We start from the raw sequence: 22382 nt of genomic DNA, 5'->3' as shown, positions 1-22382 counted from the left end.
TCCAGAGGAGGGCCACAATCTGAGGGCTCAAGTACCTCTCTCTCCTATGAAGAAAGACAGAGAGGTGGGAAAGTTCAACCTGGAGAAGAGAAGGTTCCAGGGGGACCTTATTGCAGATTTTCAGTACTTAAAGGGGGCTTATAAAAAAGATGGAAAACAGCTTTTTATTCAGTCAGATAATGATAGAATCAGGGGGGAACGGTTTTAAAATAAAGAGGGTAGATATGGATTAGAAGTTAGGAGGAAATTCTTCTGTCAGGGTGGTGAGGCACTGCAACATCCCTGGAGGTGTTCAAGGCCAGGTTGGATGAGGCCCTGGGCAACCTGATCTAGTCAGTGACATCCCTGTCCATGGCAAGGGTGTTGGAACTAGATGATCTTTAATGTCCCTTGCAACACAAGCCATTCTGAGATGAATCTAGCATCATATAAATTGCATTAATGCCTCTAAACAGTATTATACATTAAATTAAATTATTGAATTAATCAACATTTTCTAAAATATTTCTAAATAAATATATTTTTATTTCTATATTTTCATTTCTGTATTATATATATATAATTTATAAAATATAAGAAAAATCAAAACATTATAAGATATATATATTAAATGTTTCTGGATGAATAAATATAGTTTAATATTGTAATATTTTGCAATTCTTCCAGAATTGTGAGAATCAGTTGGAAGACATGAACTTCTGCTAGCATCGTTTTATACTCCTTACCAAAAAGAAAAAAGGGGAGAGAGAGACAGAGAGAAGAAATTTAGGTAGTTACGTAAGAGAAATGAATAACAAATTATATTTCTATATAACATTTTATATATATATATATACAATATATACATACTATTATACATATTATAAAATTATACATATATAATTACATATATATATGTTTTATATATGTATTACATGTATATATATTTCTATGTAAATTATATTTCTGGGCTTGTGGAGTGATCCTCCACAACTGACTTTTTTTTTTTTTTAATCATAGAAAGAAAAACCTGTATCTCTGTCTTCATGATTTAAGTAGGCAGAATTTTTGACAGTGTGCTTCTTGACATGATACAGTACTCCCTTGAATGTATTATCTTCTATTAAAACAATATATTTCACAGAATACACTTTTGGAACATAATGTTCACAAATATCAGTATGCTATTTAGGACAAAAGTAATTTTTCCCTATTGGTAATGCTTTATTCAGTTCACTGCTTTACTGAAGTCCAGTGAAATACAATAACTTCTGCTGGGCCAAAATTATATGCAACTACATCAGCATAATAACAGAAATTGCAGGATTGAAATTTGACTTAGAAAAGTAATAATTTTGCTTATTAGAATGTTCTTTTTCCATAAAGACTCTGAATCTGTAGCAAAGAGTTGCAACTAACAGTCCAAACTGCAAAGTGATACTTCAGTTATTTGTAGAATTAATTCCATAGAAAAAATACTGCTCAAATTCTCCAGGTAAGTAGTAAGATTGTATACTTCTGCATAGTTTTGCATATGCAGTTGTCTGTTTCACTTTTTTATTATTTTCTTATCAAATCAGAATTACAAGCAGATTATACTTTTCAATGTAGCGTTTTCTTGCTATATCATTTATAGAAATTAAAAAAAAACACATCTTCAATCATACTTAGACGGCAGAATAACCACTGTCTAAAGACAAATGCTTTATTGAATGATCAATCAAAAAATTAATTAAAAGTGACATTTTGTTCATGAGCAGCAACACTCTACTGATTAAGCAAATGACATTTCTCTCATAGTCTCTTTAAAAAAAAATGCACACAAATTAAAAGGAGCAAATCTCATGACCCTTCACTGCATTTTTACTATTTTGTTAGTACACCTCCACAGCCTAAATCCCTCTCTGTGTGATAGCTTTAAACACTTATCAGAATTTTAGTAACAAACACTTCTAGCAACAGTATCTTCCTTCCAAGGATATTAAATGAAAAGTTGTTAAAGAAGGATCTTTCTGTTAATGAAATCAGTTCCTAAAACATTGTTTATTCCTACCATCAAAGGAAAAATATATCTGAAAGGAATGAAGGTAATATGCGGAGAAGGAGAAAATGCAGTAGGAGGTATTGTGCAAAAACACAGACTCACAAGGACAGAATCAGATTAGCCATTGTTATAGCAAGGTCCTCTATCACCATGAACACTGACAACCTATGCAATCTGTCTCATGCTGTTCTACCGGCAGGCTCAGTTCTGGCTCAGAAGGCCCATCATCAGCTCAGAGGGAATGAAGCTATTTCTATTCAGTCCCTTGTCTGTCCCCTGAGATTGGTAAGGAAGGTGTCACTAAATACTTCCTAGAATGGTAGGAACACTTGTTTGGAGCTGGACTTTGGATACAACACATCTTCATTTTGAGTATGTGTTGGCTGAACCAGCAACACAGAACTAAAATGGTCTGGTAAAGAAGTATCTGTATCAGTGGGTTATATGGTTCAAAATTATTAGCAGCCAACAAAAGGAAGACAAAATGATTGGAGAGAAAAATAAATAAAATAAAAAATTAAAAGGAAATACAATACAAAATACATGAGAATTTTCCCTAACATATGATGTAACCATAAATATCTCACATGTACAATAGATACTGGTCCAAATAAGGATGTAGAGAAACTGTCACCAACAGCTGCAGCAGAAGTACAACTTTATAAGACATACAATTCTCAACTTTAAACAAATGTTTAAATTCAGTTCCATGTATCCTTCCCAATTGATTTATTGTGATAGCGCAAGTAACAAGTGAAGTTATTACCAGGGGCTTGATATAAAATGTATTGTGTATTAGCATAAATTTATAAAATTATCATAACATATAATCTTAGAATTTATAGTACAAAACAAGGCAATACTTGAAAACAAATAACGATATACATATCTACCAATATAGCTTATTTTTCTTATTTACTCCTTGTTTTCAAATCCTGGATAAGATTTTAGGCATGTGTATTGGGTTTATGTGGCAAGGCTTTGGTAGCATGTGGCTACAGGGTTGGCTACAGAATCCAGAAGCTGCCCCATGTTAGAAAAGGGCCATTTTGAGATGCCTTCAAAGGGACCCACTGCTGCCCAGAGCCGAGCCAATAAGAGATTTTGTTTGTACCTCTGTGAGAGCAGATTTAAGAAAAGGAAGGAAAACTGCTGCACAACAGTAGCTGGTAGAGCAAGGATTGAGAACCAGCCCTGCAGACACCAAGGTCAGTGCAGAAGGAGAGCAAGAGGTGTTTTCTTGATCACCTTGTGAACAACTCTGAATAGTATTGGCCCAAAATACAGATATCATCTGTAGACCAGTTTTTATGTTCTGTGTTTTCTGTCATGCAACATATTTAGAAAAATCTCTTCAACTGCTTTTTGTTGTGGTTGTACTACTAATTGTATTTATAAAATCATAAGTATTGTCTAGTCATTCTTCCATTTCATTCTACTTTTTCCAGCTTTGTTTCAGAAATCAAATCAAAATAAAGCAATGGAACATTAAACTTAAAGGAGTTAAACTACTCTTTTTCTTCTTAAGAGCAGGTTTTTTTTTTTTTTGGGGGGGGGGGGGGGGGGGAGGGGGTGTTGTTTTGTTTTCCTGGGGAGTGGAGTGTTTTGAAAGACTGTTTTTCTTCCTTGGTGTGTTTTCCCTCTAGAACTCCTGTTAAACAGTTTCTCCAAGATTCATTCTTTGGCTCACTAGCATGCTTTTTCTGTCAAGCCTACATTGATTACTCATGGCTATTCTATATCCATCTATTCTTCTGCCAACACTGTCTGTTAGTTAAATAACTCTTTTTTTCCTCCCTTAGGTTTACAACTGATTTATTTATAGGCAACAATTATACTCCCACTCATACTTAGTTTTGCCACACAAAACAACCCATGTTCATTTTGTGTCCTTTATTCTTCAAAAGGTCCTAGCAAACCTTCTCTAAAGATAATTATATAAGGTGAAGATCCAGTGATTGCCTTGTATTTCTTAGGTAGCTTGGAGGGTGCATAAGCATTTTATTATTACATTTTTTGTTAATGGAAAATAAACATCAAGACTTTGAATGACTGTACTGCCCAATTACACTTATTCACTGATGGACCAAGAAATACACTGAGGATAGACATGGAATCTAGGAAGTCATCTGTTGTTTTTCTACCATGATAAATCATGTCAATACTGTGCTCCTAATTCCTACAGTGTTCATTTTCTAAAATGAACATTCATTATGTGTGGCATTTTTAATAGTTTCATCCTTTAAATTTAAATTCCTGTAAAATAATCACAAAGAACATAAGTACTGAATTTAATGATTGTGTATGTTTATTTCATGAAATCTAATTAAATGAATTCTAGAAAATGCTTAAGAGTAGTGTAGTTTCACTGACAACTGTAAAACTTAGGTAATGTGAATTTTTTCTCAGAACATACATCTGTGCTGACAGGTAACTCTTACGAGTAAGATGATGTATTGCATTAAGTTTTCCTGAGAGTCTTTGTATATATTTCTTTTACCAGGGACAGTTGCAATTTAATAGTGCATTAAAAGACCATGTGGTGTGCCATTTGTTACGTTGTGTGTTTATGTAATCTAAGCTGCAAGTTCCTGCTTGAGCCCTAATTAATCTAACAGCCACCTCATTAACTTTTAGAAAAGCCTCGCTCTAACTTAAGGTTAATTATTTAGCACTTTTGGCATCACTGGTACACTACCTACATATGTGCTTATTTTTCTCTGTTTATAAGATCCACTTAAATGTGAAAAGCTAATTAGTGACTAATCAAAGTTTTCCAGACCAGAAGGTGATATCAAGTATTTGATTTCTCTTTCCATAGTAAGAAGAGAAAGAAGAGACAGTACTATGACAAGCAAGATTTATTTATCCCTACATATACAGCTATCTAGTCACCCCAGTCTCCTTGCTTGCCAAAGGACAGAATAGACACTGTTAAGGAGCAATCATATTCTAGTGCATTCATCTGACAGATCAGATGAATTTTGCTCTCTCTGCAACTTGTAAGATCAGATGTAGATATCCATGCTATAGAGTGTGAAGTAGGGTAAGATGAATCCCATCTAAGTAGTGCTTACCCACATTCATATAACATAAATGATGTGTATAATCATAGAAGGAAATATATAATTACTTTTATTTGATATACTTAATTATACTTAATTTAATATACTTAATTACAGCTGCAGCTGGTCAGATATCTCTGAATATATATATATATATTTCATCAGCAAATATACTTTAAAACAAACATTTTCTGTTTAATCATGTCAATTATACTGATCATTTCTTCGGAATCCCCTTTCCCTCCCTCCTTTCTTTTCCTTCTTCCTTCCCTCCATCTCTCCTGCCCTCTTGTCCCTTCCTCAATTTTTAAAATTGTTTGATAATGTTGACATATTCTATTATTATTATTATCATCATGACTTGTCATATGTATAGAAATACACTTTCATGGACTCTTTATGTAATGCAGAAATTTTATACATGACATGAGACAATATAAGAAACATATAAATGAAACAATAACAAAGGATAAACAATTATTTTTATTTTAAGTTGTAGGGCTTTTTAAATTATTATTATTTATTATTATTTTATTATGTGATATCCATTATGTCATTAAATTGCATCATATCAAACTAAATCTACATGGATACAGTGCTTATTTGTATGTGTTATCCATTTTCAATTTTAAAGCCTTGGTCTCTGAGTCATGATTCTTGCCCCCGCTTACAGGCTAATGGAACATAAAAATGTGTCCTTTTTATAGTTATTTTAACAATACTGTCTGGCTTTTAAAAAATTAATAAAATCTAAAGAGTGTTCAGTATATATATTGTGAATAAGTCAGCAAAAGTGGGCATGTGGTATAGCTCTGCCTCTCCTTCAAATCTGAGCCATCTATCAAGTGGGTTTATGATTGATTTTCTCTGAAGCTTTCTGCATTGCAGTGCTGTGGCAGCACTCTGCTTTTACAGTGTCTTTTCTGCCTGCTCTCCAGCTGGACTCACAGAGCAATTCAGCAGCTGGTGCATATTGTCATTCCTCCCCCTTGATGGACAGTGAGAACAGATGCTGACGGTTTGTCCTTCAGACAAATCTGAGACTCAGACTTGCTACTCTAAATGCCTAAGACCAATCATATGAGATTTAATAATATTTGTTACTCTTTTTCACCACTCATTTATAGGAAACTAAATGAGAGTACTTTTAGACTTTTAACTCCTCTGTCCTCTTTTAAGTCTCAAGTTCCTATTAAAACAAAGTATTTCCAGGATGCATAAAGCTCAGTGTAATGTTTTCTGATTGATTTGGGACCCTCATATCAAAGATACTTGTTTTATTTCATACTAGATAAAAATGATTTAATGCTAATTTAGCAAAAGTTTTTTTTTTTTTTCTTTTTCTATATTAGGTCTTATAAAAATTCTATCAATATGAAATACACTATTGTATTGTTATTATCTCAAATAAAACTGAATATATATTTATAATTGAAGTATGGAAGCACTCTGAACAAATCCTTCAGAAGCTTATAGTGTCTGTGCTATAAAATATAATATATATAACTGCATAGTTTTCAGATAGGATATTTCAATTTCTTATTTTGTTTGGTATTACAAGTAAGAAGATTCTTTAAGAGAGAAAAATCTCTGTGAGGAAGAAACCATGGAATACCCATGTTCTCTGAAAAGTCAGGCACATGTTGGACAGAAAGTCATGGAAGGAAATTTAAAAATTCACTAGTTGTCTGTGTCTAGCTATCCGCACATGTATGTAGAATTTCTGGTTGAAAGATTTTCAGGTTATTGGGAAATAAATTAATGCCTTTAGAATTGCTACTAAGATAAGCAGTCTTGTAATATTGCCACATATATATTAGGTAGCTAAACCGCTATATTGACATAACGTATGTGGACTGAATCTCACCAGCAGTTATTTGATTATTCAGGTTCTCATTTGATTATTCAGAAAATTGTGATTATGTCTACTTATGTGATATTTACAATTTTAGTCTTTGAATTTATAGTCTGACTAACATGTATGGATCTGTGCAAACTAAAAGTAATTTTTTTAATGAAATAATTTGGTCAACACACACTATCCTACATTGATTTTTTTTTTTTTGAGAATATAAGGAAAAATCCTAATTCTCTTTGTTGAATTCAGTATGAATTGTTATTGACTTAAGGCAGGTAAAGGGAAATAACCTTACTGTTACACTCTTTCTCTCTCTTTCTTTTTTTTTTTTTCATAGAAAAATAGATACCACATATTCTTATAGATACATACGACAAAAATACATTAAAGCACATTTCACATACTTTATACAGACATGCAAACATTAGAGCTGTAATTTGTATGCTTAATAAGGGGGTAAGAGCTCCCTTGAACCCTGCAAATTTTTCTTTTCTCATTTTTTTTTTTTTTGATTCTCCAGTCAGATTATTTACCATAATTTCATGAGCAAAAGCAACCATTTAGCTTCCTTTCATCCAGTTTTTTCCCCTAACATCTTTTAGGTGTAGAACAAGCTATCTATTAGATTGTTTATACAATCAACAATTTAAAAAATGTTAAAAATGTACATCACAAGCATGGGGCAGGTAGCAGAAGCAATGAAATCTAAGTTCTATAAATGAAAGTGCAACTTTTAGCAACAGAGCTTGAATGTTTGGGCATTGTAGAGATAATTAATTCATTAAGCAATAGTGACAAAATTTTGAAATATCAACTGCACATTAATTACCTCATTGTAGCGTCCTCTAATTTATTTTTATTCTGAACACAATTCCCATAATTTATGCAAATAAAATATCAAACTAATATCTATCAATATTTAGAGCTGTACACTGTCAATAACCACTAGATTTTGAACAAACGATCCTATGTGTTACTCAACAATGTTGTCTAATATTTCCAGAATACCAGCTGCCAGCTAGACCATGACATATTCATTATAATATCAGTCAGGTTTCAGTACAGCAATTATCTGCAGCTTCATCCAGTTTCTGAGCCTGCAGAAACCTATGATTAGCAAATAAAATTGCCTGCGGATTAGCTAATAATAAATAAATAAAACCCAAATACATACATACATACATACATACATGAGAAGATGCGGGTAAAGACTTAAATACAAAAATCATGACTGAGGACGACTGATTTTAAGAAAAGAAGGGCAGCACAGGTCTGCTACTGCCAGAATTCTCTCTGCAGCGCTGCACACCCTACCCATGTGGCACAGAGCAGCCCCCCTGTCAGATACTGTGAGTAGCTGTGCTTTGGTGAGTGGGGTGACACTGGGAGGGGGCCCTCAGGAGAAATGCTCAACAGCATGTGCAGTAGTGGATATTAGTTAATATCATGTCGTTAATAAATCAGTAAACTGCTTTGTTCCTTTTTAATTTAAACTATAGGAACTGAGCAGTTTTTCCCTGGAACAGTGTCACCATTTATGTTTGTGCAGTGATATATAGAAATTGACAATTAAGACGATTCTATGTCACTGTTACGGAAAATGCCACATTTTACAAATTGCTCCCCCCCAAAAAAAACAAAAACAAAAACCTCTCAAATTTATCAAATTCTCAACTTTTCCAAAATCTCAGTATATGGATTTGCAATAGAAATACATGTATATAAATCTCTGAAACACAGCAGTTTAACATGGGGACCCTCAGCACAAGAAAGATGTGGACCTGTTAGAGTGGGTCCAGAGGAGGGCCACAAAGATGATCAAGGGGCTGGAGCACCTCTCCTGTGTAGAAAGGCTGAGAGAGCTGAGGATGTTCAGCCTACAGAAGAGAAGGCTCCGGGGACACCTCATTGTGGCCTTTCAATAATTAAAGGAGTCTTATAGAAAGGATGGAGAAGGACTCTGCTCAGGTAGATAATGACAGGACAAGGAAGAATGGTCTTAAACTAAAAGAGGATAGATTTAGATTAGACATTAGGAAAAAAATTCTTCCCTGTAAGAGTAGTAAGGCACTGGAACAGGTTGCCAAGAGAAGCTGTGGATGCCCCATCCCTGGAGGTGTTCAAGGCCAGGCTGGATGGGTCCTTGGCCAACCTGATCTACTGGGTGGCATCCCTGTCTATGGCAGGGGGCTTGGAGTTGGATGGTCTTTAAGGTCCCTTCCAATCCAAGCCATTCTATGATTCTATGAACATTTCAAATTTCATATCATAGGCCTGCAGCCCTGCAGTTGTTACTTCTAGGTGATACCATTGCTGAGTGTCCAGACAGAAAAACTGGGAGCAAGGAGACTGTAAAAGGGAATGCAGCCTATTGGATTCCTCTCCAGGCATGTTATAGGCAAGAAGATTATCAGGAACAGTTAGCATATATTAGTGAGTTGAGATCATGCTTTTCCAGTCTGATGGTTTTTTATTGAAGAAGATGGTAAGGCAGTGGATACAATATACCTTAAACTCAGCAATATTTTCACAATTATCACAGCATATTCTCTTGAAAACTGAGGAATTAAGAGTTGGATCAACATACGTTCAGATGTGCTGAAAATTATCTAGACTCCATTTGGTTGCTGGTAATAAGCAGAGCAGCCCCATATCAAGGCTTGGTCTGTTATTGTCCAATACAAGCATGAACAATCCAGACAGTGACATGCACTGCAAACCTAAGGATGATACCAGATATGAATGGTACTACATTAAGGGACAACTGCAGATATGAAGCTCACCAGACTATTTTTCTCATAAGAGAAGTCAGCTGTGAAGTGTTAGTAGTATATCAGGAAGGACATGTGAAAGCTTTGAGATAGCAAAACCTACTGGTATGGCTTTGGAAGACTAAATAACTAGGCAGAGTGGAGGGGCTCTCTTTTATTGCCCTTTGAGAATGATTCCTGGAGTAAATTTTCCCTAGCAGTGGTTAAAATGTAAAAGTTAAAAGAAGCATAGAAAAAGGACTGTTGCGGTTTAACCCCAGCAGGTAGCTCAGCACCACACAGCCACTCTCTCACTCTCCCTAGGTGGGATGAGGGAGAGAACTGGAAAGGTAAAAGTGCAAGAACAGAGGGGTTCAGATAAAGACACTTTTTCTAGGTAAAGCAAAAGCTGTGTGCACAAGCTAAATAAAACAAGATACCCATTTGCTGCTTCCCATCAGCAGTCACTTCCATAGAAGCAGTGTTCATCATGCATAACAGTTTCATGGGAAGATAAATGCCATCACTTCAAATTTCCCCCCTTCCTCCTTCCTTACCCCAGCTTTTATTGCTGAGCATGACACCGTTTGTGTCAGCTGTCCTGGTTCTGTCCCCTCACAGTTTCTTTTGCACCCCAGCCTCCTCACTGGCAGAGCAGCATGAGGAGCTGAAAATCACTGCTCTGCAACAACAAAAAGCATCATGTGTTATCACCACTATTTTCATCAAAAATCCAAATCACAGAATTGTGTGAGCATCTATGAAGAAAATTAACTCCGCCCCAACCAAAGGCATGACAGCAATTCTGATTCAAACAAGAGCAAAAAGCACAATCAGGGAAGCTAGTGGAGGTAATTAACTGAAATAAGCTATTATGCAAAGGCATATGTAAGGTCAGATTTCTTTATTATGGAAATTTCAAGGCTGCTGTAGCTGTAGTGAAACACCTCAGCACTGTATATTACTCTGAATTCCCTTCTTCTCCTTCTCCATAGGTTTTTCCTGCCACTTTTATCTTGATCTAGTTTATATGGTAATCTGAACCACACTAGAACTCTGCAGGGCTTGAAATATTTCCCCTTCCCTTTAAAACTGTAAAGAGGAGGCTTGCTCAAGATGAGTTCCACTCTTGCACTGCTCTGGCTATACCTCTGTAAATGGTACTGTCAATTCCCCTCTACCAAGAGCATACACGCAGTAGCAGATTAAGAGTCTATGGTTTCTTCATATAGTGTAAAAATGTGCCCACTTTGTGCCCTTTGTAGCTGCTTATTACAATATGCAAATGTAACTGGCTTCTCAGTGAAATGCATAGAAGTATTCATTAAGCAACACAACTATAATAAAACAAACCACTGACCTAACCAACTGAGCAATGCAAAATTATCCTAATCCATTTTCTGAAGTTATTTTCCCTTAAGAACAAGTACTCTTCAGGAGTTTCACCATATTTTCTGACACTGAATTCCAGCAACTTGCTGCCAATTACTGCAAATACTTTTGTTGACCTACTTGTCCAGCCACTAGAGATCAAACTGCACTTACAGCAAATAAGCCATTAAAAACAAAACAAAACAAAAACAAAACAAAAATAATAGAAAATGTTATTCTTCTCTTATCCTTACTCTAAATTCAATTCCTCTGCTACCTAAATTGATGTTTACTTGGGTTGCTGGAGGTTTACCTGAAGCAAATACCTTTGTTCCACTGTTTGACAGTCCTCAATCATACTTGCACATTCTGTCTTTTGCTTCTCGAAAGTGACTAGCAACAAACAGTTTGCAAGGACATCATACTTCAGATCAGATTAAAGCCAGGCACTCAAAACTACCATAAAGGAGTTTATAGTTCCATTTTGCTGTCTTGTGTTGTTGCTTTGAGAATATTTTGTGTTGTTTTAGCTGTAGCTCTTAAAGTGACAGGCTAGAAACAAACTTGTATCATTTCAATCAGTATAACAAAAATTAACTATTTATTCATCTGGGATACAATCACGTAGAAATATCTGTTTGTATAAGCATTTCCATTTTTTTCTCAGATTTTCTATTTCCCTAGGCCTAACAAAGCTTATATAGGAATAAATTTAAAAAAAAAAAAAAAAAAAGAACTCCTGGTAAATGTGCATCCACTAAATCCTGTATGTCAACATTTTTTATTTGGAAACTGCCTTTTTGTGGAACAGGTGAAAGATGGTAAAAAAATGTGTACTTCAGTTCAAACTCTGCAAAAGCTTGATCCTAACTATTTAAAGAGCAGACTTCTTTTTTTTTTTTTTTCCATTTTGATGGCTGACTCAGAATAAAGACAAAAATAATATATATATATTAATAAACAAAACAATAAAAGTTTTAAATGCCCATGTTCTTGGAAAGCTTAAAGCAAATCAGAAAGTGGAAAGAAACACTGCAAGTGAAAAAGGTGTGCCTCTAATATATGCATATATATTAATTTAAATGTTATTATTTTAATATTACAGTGAGAAATCTTACATTTGTAAGTACATGGCTGGCAATTCAGGCAATTCTAGTGTGGTAAATATGTCAGAAAATGGGGAGATTCAGACAGAAGTAGTAAAGATGTTATTTCTGAGAAAATTTTAAAAGACAAAAGCTTCAGAGTTAATATCTTCTATCTTTGATGTAAAACAATAAGCTAAGGCAAATCTGAAAATCTGGTACAGCTCAGTTCCATCTCTAGGAATGATACCAGAATTGAATGCTTCTTATTTTATGTAGGGTTCAGGTTTACCTCATGTAACTTTTTGTACCTAAACTGCAATTCCTAAATTTACTTATATAAAAGTTAGGTCTACGCTGATAATTTGTGTTACCTCAAAAATCAGTAAAAATAGACCATTTCCACAGAGCAATTCATATCTTCCTAGCAGATCCCAAGACAAAACATAGAAACTTGAGTTAGACTATAGAGGATTGATTTTCTTGCCTAAATCTAGCTTGCTGCCTTTGTGTGCATGCATTAAAAGAAGTAAAGGAAAAACTTCACTCTTATAAAATAGCATCTAAAGGCCTGCCAGAAATTCTGTAATATCTGCAATGATTTTAAAGACTTAGGTCAAGTACAGTGAATCCTACCCAATATGGAATGCACTGTAAATCAGAATGGGTAAAAGTTGATGTCTAATCACCTGCAATGCTTTAGAAGAACCACTTCTAAATGGGAAATCATTCTGTCCTAAGGTGTACGGGATGGTATACTCCAGCATTTTGTGATAAGATAAATAATTTTCTAGAAGTGTCTATCCATTGGCAAGTGAAGGGACCCCTAGGAATAACCTAAACTTAGAATGCAATTTTGGCTCATTTTGTATCTTGTGATAAAAGTCTATGATAAAATCAGTCACTTTTGTTCTATTTTTGGTATTATAATACAAATCCATAATGTGTTATAGGATGAAGAATATTTGGTTGCCTACATGAATTGAGTTATATATAATATTTTTATGTGTTTTATTTATGCAGTGCTCTTATCAAATCAGAGGTCAGGAGATATCTGCAGGTGAGGACAAGTAAGAGTATTTTTTGCTAAGTGTGATGTTAAACAATGAAATGAGACAAAAATACTCTTTGTATTTACATAAAACATGTCAAGTATTTTAAATATTTAAGAACAGAAGAAGAAATTTCTGAGAGAAAGCAGAGATTGAGTTTGCTGGGCTGGTAATCTGAGCTGAAGTGCTGATCTTGAAAGAAAGGGAATCAGTATTCAAAACCTTTAATTACCTTCTTTTCTGTGGGAATGGAAGGTGAATATCTTTATACAAATATTTATAAACAAAAGGTTCTAAAAAAAAAACCTATTCTATTACATTCACTGAATTATATTAACTCTATTAACTAGTTACTGTCTAGAACACATCTTTAAAGACGGAAATTACTAGAATGAGGCAATTACTGACTTTCTATAGTATTTCCAAATTAACATCAAACAGCATCAATAATTTCCTGCCCTGAAAATCATAAAGCTCTTTTCTGAAAGTCCTTCATTGTCAAAAGGCTTATAGGCTGCCAAGAGCTTTCTTTTCAGTTACACTGGGATAGACCTAAAATTTTCAAAGAGGAAAATGTTGACTTGGGAAATTAAGTAAATATTTTTCTTGTCATAAAAAAATAGGAAAATATTTAAGATATGGACATAATCAATCACTCATTGAAACCTTTAAACAAATAAAGTATTTCTTAGTGATATGATTCCATATCACTTTTTGAGGTAATGTGGAAAAGGAGTTTTCTCTTTGATAATTCAATTTTTATTTATTATATTATATTATATTATATTATATTATATTAATCATATTTATTTTATTTTATTTTATTATTTTATTTTATTTTATTTTATTTTATTTTATTTTATTTTATTTTATTTTATTTTATTTTATTTTATTTTATTTTATTTTATTTTATTATTTTATTTTATTTTATTTTATTTTATTTTATTTTATTTTATTTTATTTTATTTTATTTTATTTTATTTTATTTTATTTCTAGTCTAGTCTAGTCTAGTCTAGTCTAGTCTAGTCTAGTCTATTATTTTTCCAGTCCTGGGCAGATGAGGATCAACAATGTTTTTCTTTTGGGAAAATAATCCAGGATGAATCTGGGGTGGAAGAGATACTGTTTTGTTTGGAAAACTCAACTGAAAGACTGTGTGTGTCACCTTCTGCTAGTGGTGTTTCTGTTGAATGTCTAAGTAGTGGATACTTTTGAGTGGAGAAACTTCATACAAGTGTAGGCTTAGCAGTGGGTGGCATATATTTTTTCACCTTCCTTGCACACTTGAATCATACATACTATATATCTTTGAGACTAAAATAGAAGAAAAAAATTGATAGGAAATTGTTGAAACACTATGTCATCAAATACTAAAAAATGGGAAAATTATAATGTACTTCCTGATTATGTAATGAAGATAAGACAAGGGATGACAAGTGAGACAATGTTGACAAGGGATATAGAGCTTTTCATACAAAGCAATGGAATAGAAGTAACAGGATTCACACATACTAGGTAGGGTTGGAATAACCTGGAGAACCTCTGTACACAAACATTTGGCAGCACTGTCTGAAGACTCAAGTGATTTGTGAAATGACCAATTCTCTTTGATCAGTTTCTTAATGCAAAGCTTACTGTCTAAAGACAAGTCATACATAAATATAAATGCTTGATTTTTTTTTCCTTCTTAATATTTACATGTATTTTAGAACTTCTATTGGAAACTATGTGAGTTGATAATACATTCTGAAAAAAAAAAAAAAAAAACCCACTTTGTATAGTTATATATAACTTAAAAAAAAAAAAAAGTGATTATGGAGATAAACTTCATGTCTTTGAATCTCTAGGATTTTCCTCTAGGATATCTTGCTGCATCCATACCAGTGTTGTTGTGGTACAGTTGCCAAATATGTCTGGTAAAACAAATTTTAAATATAACTTTTCTCTAAAAAGTAACTTATTTATTTATTTATTTATTTTTGAGAGCATTCTTTGTAACAAACTGGAGTGCAAAGAGAGAGAAAATCTTTTATCGATTCCTTTTGAAAAGCAAATCATGTCTATTTTAGTTTACAAATTTTGAAGTAAATATTCAGATGAACTTTTTCACAGATAGATAATTAATTCCCACAGATTAAATGTGTTAGTGAGGAGTGAATGCAAAATAATAACTGTAGAACTTTGAGGTATGCAAAATTGTGTGGGGACTATTTTTGAATATTACACTGTTGTGGTTTAACCCGGTCAGCAGCTAAACACCACACAGCCGTTCACTCACCCTCCCCCCTCCCTCTATGGGATGGGGGAGAGAAAAGGGAAAGTGAAGTCTGTGAGTTGAGATAAAGACAGTTTATTAAGACAGGAAAATAATAATAACAATAATAATAATAATAATGGTAATAGTACTACTACTAATAATGTGTACGAAACATGTTATGCACAATGCAATTGCTCACCACCCGTTGACCAATGCCCAGCCTATCCCCGAGCAGCCGGCCCCCCACCCTGGCTAGCCACCCCTATATATTGTTTAGCATGACGTCAGATAGTATGGAATACCCCCTTTGGCCAGTTTGGATCAGCTGTCCCAGGTCTGTCCCCTCCCAGCTCCTGCTGCACCCCTAGCCTGCCCGCTGGCAGGACAGAGCGGGAAGCTGAAAAATCCTTGGCTTGGTGTAAGCACTGCTCTGCAACAATTAAAACATCAGCATGTTATCAGCGCTCTTCTCATACTAATCCAAATCATAGCACCCTACCAGCTACTAAGAGAAAATGAACTCTGTCCTAACTGAATCCGGGACATAGACGATTTTAAATCAGATACAAAAAAATGATTCCAATTTAGAAAATTCTTTAGCTTAATAGCTGAATCTTTTTTTGAAATGAGTCTCTCTAGGCTTATCCGTCTGAATAAAAAATTGAGATGACCATTAATTATCTTGATCAGAAACCTGTCAGCCTTCTTTTTTAATGGACCAGTCAGGTAGTGAGACAGAAAAACTATACTTGATTAACAACAAGCTATGAGACCCAAGTAACACGTAATCCTAACAAAAATAGACTTGTTGACTACATATATTAGGTAAATTTTTGAAAACAATTAGCGCTTGTGTTGGATCCATTTTTATATGCTCTGGAAGGCTTTGAAGTGTCCTTTATGAAATATGGAGAAGCTTTTTGTGGTTTAATGGGGATGTACACAAAATTTACAGGCTCCAGAAATGCCATGTTGTCACAAAGCTGAGAGGAACCTCTGGATTGTTCTTCAGCATTTCTTATCTGACTGTGAACTTCTGTACTTGCAGCCCACTGAGAAGACTCCAAATGCTTAAGACTTATTTCAGTTTAATGTTAGTATAGACACAAAGAAGAGCAGTGTCTGTGTATTGTCTGGTTGGTTGGTTGTCTGGTTGGTTGGTTCAATTTGGTTTGGTTTGTTTTCAGGTTCTCACCTGCATTTGTACTTGTCACCTGTCTATGTACTGTTCTTTCTTCAGGTATATGTTGAACTTGCTTAACACATCTGAATGACACTTCAACAAAAATCCAAAAAAATATGTTTGCCACCATTAAAAAATATTTTAGTAGTGTCACACTTAATAAGTAATATTTCTAGAGGCTAAAGGATATGCTCTAAAGGCTACAGGATGAATAAAAAAAATGTGCTTTTTTTTTTTTTTAACCCTCAAAGATTCAAGCACACATCTTACTGTCGTCTAATTGCTACTTTAGCTTATGCTGTTTTTCTTTTGTAAAACATTGTTCTCTTAAACCTCTGTTGCCTTATGTACAAGTGTACACCCCCCTCAAAAGTTTACAAGAAAACATTATGTTGAGTTTCTAACAAGTTAAAACACGTAAAAAGTAACCACTGTTATACACAATTATGATAGATTATGATTATAATTATAATTACGATTCTGGAAAGAGTCATCTCTCTCCAACAGGGATCATTTACAAAAGAAAATAATCCAAAACAGTATGCACAGAAGGCAGACAGTGTTACCTCTTCTTGGAGGCAGGGTCCTGACCCTCTTTATTTTAGCAATATATACATAACAAATAAAGTTATGCATGTGTGAATCAGAAATGACCAGTACTGAAGGTTATTTAAACTATATTTTTACACTTAGGATGCTTCATTTCCACCTAATTCCCATTTCAGATGACTTTGCATCAGTTTGAATCTCACCTTAAGTCAAAAAAGAATTAATGCCAAGAAGCTTTTGTTAACAGCAAGATCTTGTGCCATGTCCTGGAAGGCAAATTTTTTATCACATTAAATGTTCATATTTGAGGACAGTCTGAATGGTGTCATCCTTTTCTTGCTTTACAATGAGATAGCCATCTCTGTTCTGTATATTTCCTGTGAATTTAACAGATAGTAAGACCTACCTGGGAGTATTGGTTGATAGTTGACTGAATATGAGCCAGCAGTGTGCTCAGGTGGCCAAGAAGGCCAACAGCATCCTGGCTTGTATCAGAAACAGTGTGGCCAGCAGGACTAGGGAAGTGATTGTCCCCTGTACTCGGCTCTGGTGAGGCCACAACTCAAGTACTGTGTTCAGTTTTGGGCCCCTCACTACAAGAAGGACATGGAGGTGCTCGAGCATGTCCAGAGAAGGGCAACAAAGCTGGTGAGGGGTCTGTAGAACAAGTCTTACGAGAAGCAGCTGAGGGAGCTGGGGTTGTTCAGCCTGGAGAAGAGGAGGCTCAGGGGCGACCTTATCGCTCTCTGTATGTACATTAAAGGAGGCTGTAGAGAGGTGGGGATTGGTCTATTCTCCCATTTGCCCAGTGATAGGACAAGGGGGAATGGGCTAAAGTTGCACCAGGGGAGGTTTAGGTTGGGTATTTGGAAAAACTTCTTTACTGAAAGGGTTGTTAGGAATTGGAATGGGCTGCCCAGGGAAGTGGTTGAGTCACCATCCCTGGAGGTCTTTAAAAGAGGTTTAGATGTAGAGCTTAGTGATATGGTTTAGTGAAGGACTTGTTAGTGTTAGGGCAGAGGTTGGACTAGGTGATCTTGAAGGTCTCTTCCAACCTAGATGGTTCTGTGATTCTGTGATTCATTGCTTAGAATCAGAACTATAACTGTAATTATTTCCATGGATATTCATTAATTTTAAAAAGGACTTCTTTGAAACTTTATTTTCAGACTTGCTAAGATGCAGATGCAGAATAAAACAATTATGAAACAATAATATCTCCTATTTTTCTGTAACATTTACTGAACTTATTCCTTTCATATTAATATAAAGGAAACCAAAGAATAGAAAGATTGAACTCTCTGTTTTGAGGAGAATGTATTTCATTTTGTTTTGTTTTGCTTTGTTTTCTTCCTGAAACCTCAGCATTTTTTCAAAATTGGTCTCAGGGAACTCTTAAGATCAACAAGCCAAAAAAGTAGTGGTTATCTCTGAACATATGTTAACCAAAAAAGAAAACACCCAAGAAAATGTCCCTTAATTTCATGATAAAATATATGTTATCTCTCTTGAAAAAACAAAGAAAACCAAAACAAACAAAAAAACAAACAAGAATAGAGACAGTTGATTTTAATGTCCTTGAAAAAACACTCTGGAAAAGTTTTGAATTATTGTAGATGTTATATACTCATTGAGCCCAAACCCAAATTTTTACTTACTTTTCTTGAAGTTTTTTTGGTATCATTTCTGAGTTTGTTTTTTTTTTTTTTTAACATGATTAAACTTTTATCATTAGTAGGGATGATCAAAAGTAAGGCTATAGCTTGTAAAATGATGTTTCTTAAACAGTGGCAAGATTATCCAGGAAATTTTAGATAGAATGCCACTCTTATAGAAATCAGCACTTGCTTTTGGAAACGTATAAAAGGAAAACCTTTTGTGCTCAAATTCAGTGGTCAAATTTTGTTCACTAATATGTGATAAAATAAATACCTTTAAAATGGACAGTCCTTCAGCAAGATAAAATGTGAATATGTTTGTTACAGGTTATAGTCTACTAAGAAGAAAGAAATTAAAACAAACAAACAAACAAACAAAACCATAATTTTATGCTAAGGAAACTTTAAAGCCTATAATTTACTTTTCCTACAAATATCAAGTTTAAAAGTACAGGTTGCTAAGTTTTGCCTGCTTTGGCAGAACATTATAAAATGCCATTAAACATTTAAAGTAGATTGTTGGTTCACCTTACATCTAAACTTCTTTGTTTTAGTTATGGTTTGGATATGATGCAGCATCAAATATCTTTGTTTGGATTCAGCACAAATTTTACCACGCACTGAACTGCTACTTTCACACTTTATACCAGAAATCCTGAAACAGAAGAATATAAGATTTTCAGTTGACTAGAGAGACAATGGCGTGTCTAAAGAAAGAGTGTAATTTTAATTGAATTTTATTAATTTAAGGAAATGGCATAAACATTTTTTTTTTAAAGAAAAGAAGAAAAGAAAAAATCTGTATCGTCTTGTTCAGCAGGTTGATTTCTAATTTGACTTTGGTTGTTTTAAGGAGGAGAGGAGAGAGAGGAGAGGAGAGGAGAGGAGAGGAGAGGAGAGGAGAGGAGAGGAGAGGAGAGGAGAGGAGAGGAGAGGAGAGGAGAGGAGAGGAGAGGAGAGGAGAGGAGAGGAGAGGAGAGGAGAGGAGAGGAGAGGAGAGGAGAGGAGAGGAGAGGAGAGGAGAGGAGAGGAGAGGAGAGGAGAGGAGAGGAGAGGAGAGGAGAGGAGAGGAGAGGAGAGGAGAGGAGAGGAGAGGAGAGGAGAGGAGAGGAGAGGAGAGGAGAGGAGAGGAGAGGAGAGGAGAGGAGAGGGAAAGGCAAGACAACACAAAGCAAGGCAAAGCAAGGCAAAGAAGAATCTTATGTCATATTGGATGACTTCAAGAAGGTTTAACAATTTGCAACTATGTTGAGGTGTGAAATCCCAACTCAAGGCCCCAAAGGCTTTACAACAGTAATTGTAACATATAGCATGTAATTGTCAGGGCATGTCTCATGAAAGTCCATTGATGACACCTGTCATTACAACTTCAATACCAAGAAAAACATAGTTATGAAGGCACTCATGGGGAATAGTAAGCATTTTGGTACCAAGGGTTTACTGTTGATGATATTTTTACATGTCAGTTTTGCTTACAAAAAGACCAGTAAAAAAGATAAATGATGCGAATGGCTGTAAGTGATTGACAGCTCCTGCTTTTATTTCGGCTTAAAACTTGCCAATTTATTTGTTCAAGTACTCAAGGGCATTCATCACAAGGCAAGAAATAATAGAGGCTAAATTTAGAACATACATTTGTTGCAGAAAACTTATAAGTTGGATCAATTACCTCAAAAACTTTTTTTAAAAATTGCCATATATGAACACAGAAATTGAAAGAAATGCTTTACAGGTTGGTGCTGCTCCTTTGGTATTTTAGCATTGTTATGCACAAGCGGTAATCAATTCAACATTTACTAAAGATTTGTCCCTTGTCTGTTTATAGTAACAGTAACCACCATGATTCTTATCGTAATTACTACTACTAAAATTACTATTATTACGTTTCCATCTTCACCTTAGTAGAAGCCCTTAGAAAAAAAGAGAAAGAGAAATGAGGAATGTATCACCAAAACAAATCTAGTTTAGATGAAGGTTTCAGTGACTCTAGCATTTTCCCACCTCATTATTTTGAAGGAGATCACCAGTAAGACTTTCTAAAGTCTCTATTGTCTTACTGTCTTAGTCTTATGTGATTCTAATACACACAGTGTTTTTTTTTTTTTCTTTTGCTATTCTGCAAAGAGATCCTTTTCATTGGCATAACCATTTTGTTGTTGTTGCTGTAGTGTTAATTATCTCATGTCCTAAGATTTCTACAGTTTTAGTTATAACTAATAATATTTACTGATTTTTTTTAATTTTCATGAGCTCAAAAAACTTAGAGCCTGCAGTGGAATATACGTTTCTTCCTTCTCTCTTGAAGGTATCACATAGTCTTTCTAGTTTTTATTTATAATAACTAAAAAATAAATAAATAACCTACAGTGTTTTTTACATTCTTATTTTCTGTAACTTTGCCTGTGATAATGATATTTCCACCTGACTTGTAGACTATATATTATTTATTTATTTATTTTTGTATAGCGCCTACTAAATAAGGCTGCCAATTTATTGTGATATAATGTACAGAGTAATGACTAGAAACTTTGGCCAATTTGGTACATCCCCATAAATAAACTTCTCTGGCTTCATATCCTTCAGTCTAGGATTGTCTCTCTTCTATCACTTATATTTACTTTAACACATCTAGTACAATATATCTTTCACCAACAAATTGCTCAGCTTCTTTTTCTTCTATTCCTCCTTCCACAAGCTATCTATAATTTGTCACTTCCTATAAATGATTTTTTTCCTTTAAAAATTCCACATAGACTTTTTTATTTTTAAATCCCTATATAATACTTTGTGTTCTTTATATGATAGCTGACTTCTAGAAACATTGTGGTTTTTATTTAGTTTTACTCCAACATCTAATCAGTCTAGGTAGGAGTTTCTCTTTTAAAATTCAGAAATGTCTACAGATTTACTAGTCAATACTAATAATCAATGGGAAAAAATACATACTTTTATGGAATGAGACAGAATATCAAATATGAATTTCTTTACAATAAATTATCTGTTCCTTCCAAAAATGTGTATTTTTCCCTATTGTCCTTTAGGATAAATGCTAGCTAACATTAATCTACAACATAGGTGACTATATTTGCTCTGGTGATTTGCACCCTTATGTTGCATAGAGGCTGCCAACATTATATGCTCCTAATGTATTTTTTAATTCTATTAATGTTTACATCTCCATCTCTTCTGTTAAGAAAACAATGTCCATGACATTTTACTTGTTTATAGAAGTGTAAATTCCTCCAAGCTATTTTTGCTTAACACCTTGAATCATTTTGTCCAATACGTTATGATAGCAGAACATCACAACTATATTTGCAAGTAAATTTTTCAATTTTTCATTATGGATTTTTTTTTTAGAGTTTTGTTAATATCTCAGAATTGTCCTTCATTAGTATTGCCTTAAATTCTTCTTCCAACAAAATCCTACCTAATCACAATATGTAGATGTATCTAATAATATTCAGTCTTACCTACCTTTCCGTTGTTGATTTTGCTTCTTAAAAAACAAACAAACAAAAGAAACTTTT

This window comes from Anser brachyrhynchus (genome assembly GCF_964034855.1).
Source record: "Anser brachyrhynchus genome assembly, chromosome: 1".
Lineage (NCBI taxonomy): Eukaryota > Metazoa > Chordata > Aves > Anseriformes > Anatidae > Anser > Anser brachyrhynchus.
The sequence above is the reverse complement of the archived record's forward strand: the minus strand, read 5'-3'. Positions refer to the sequence as shown.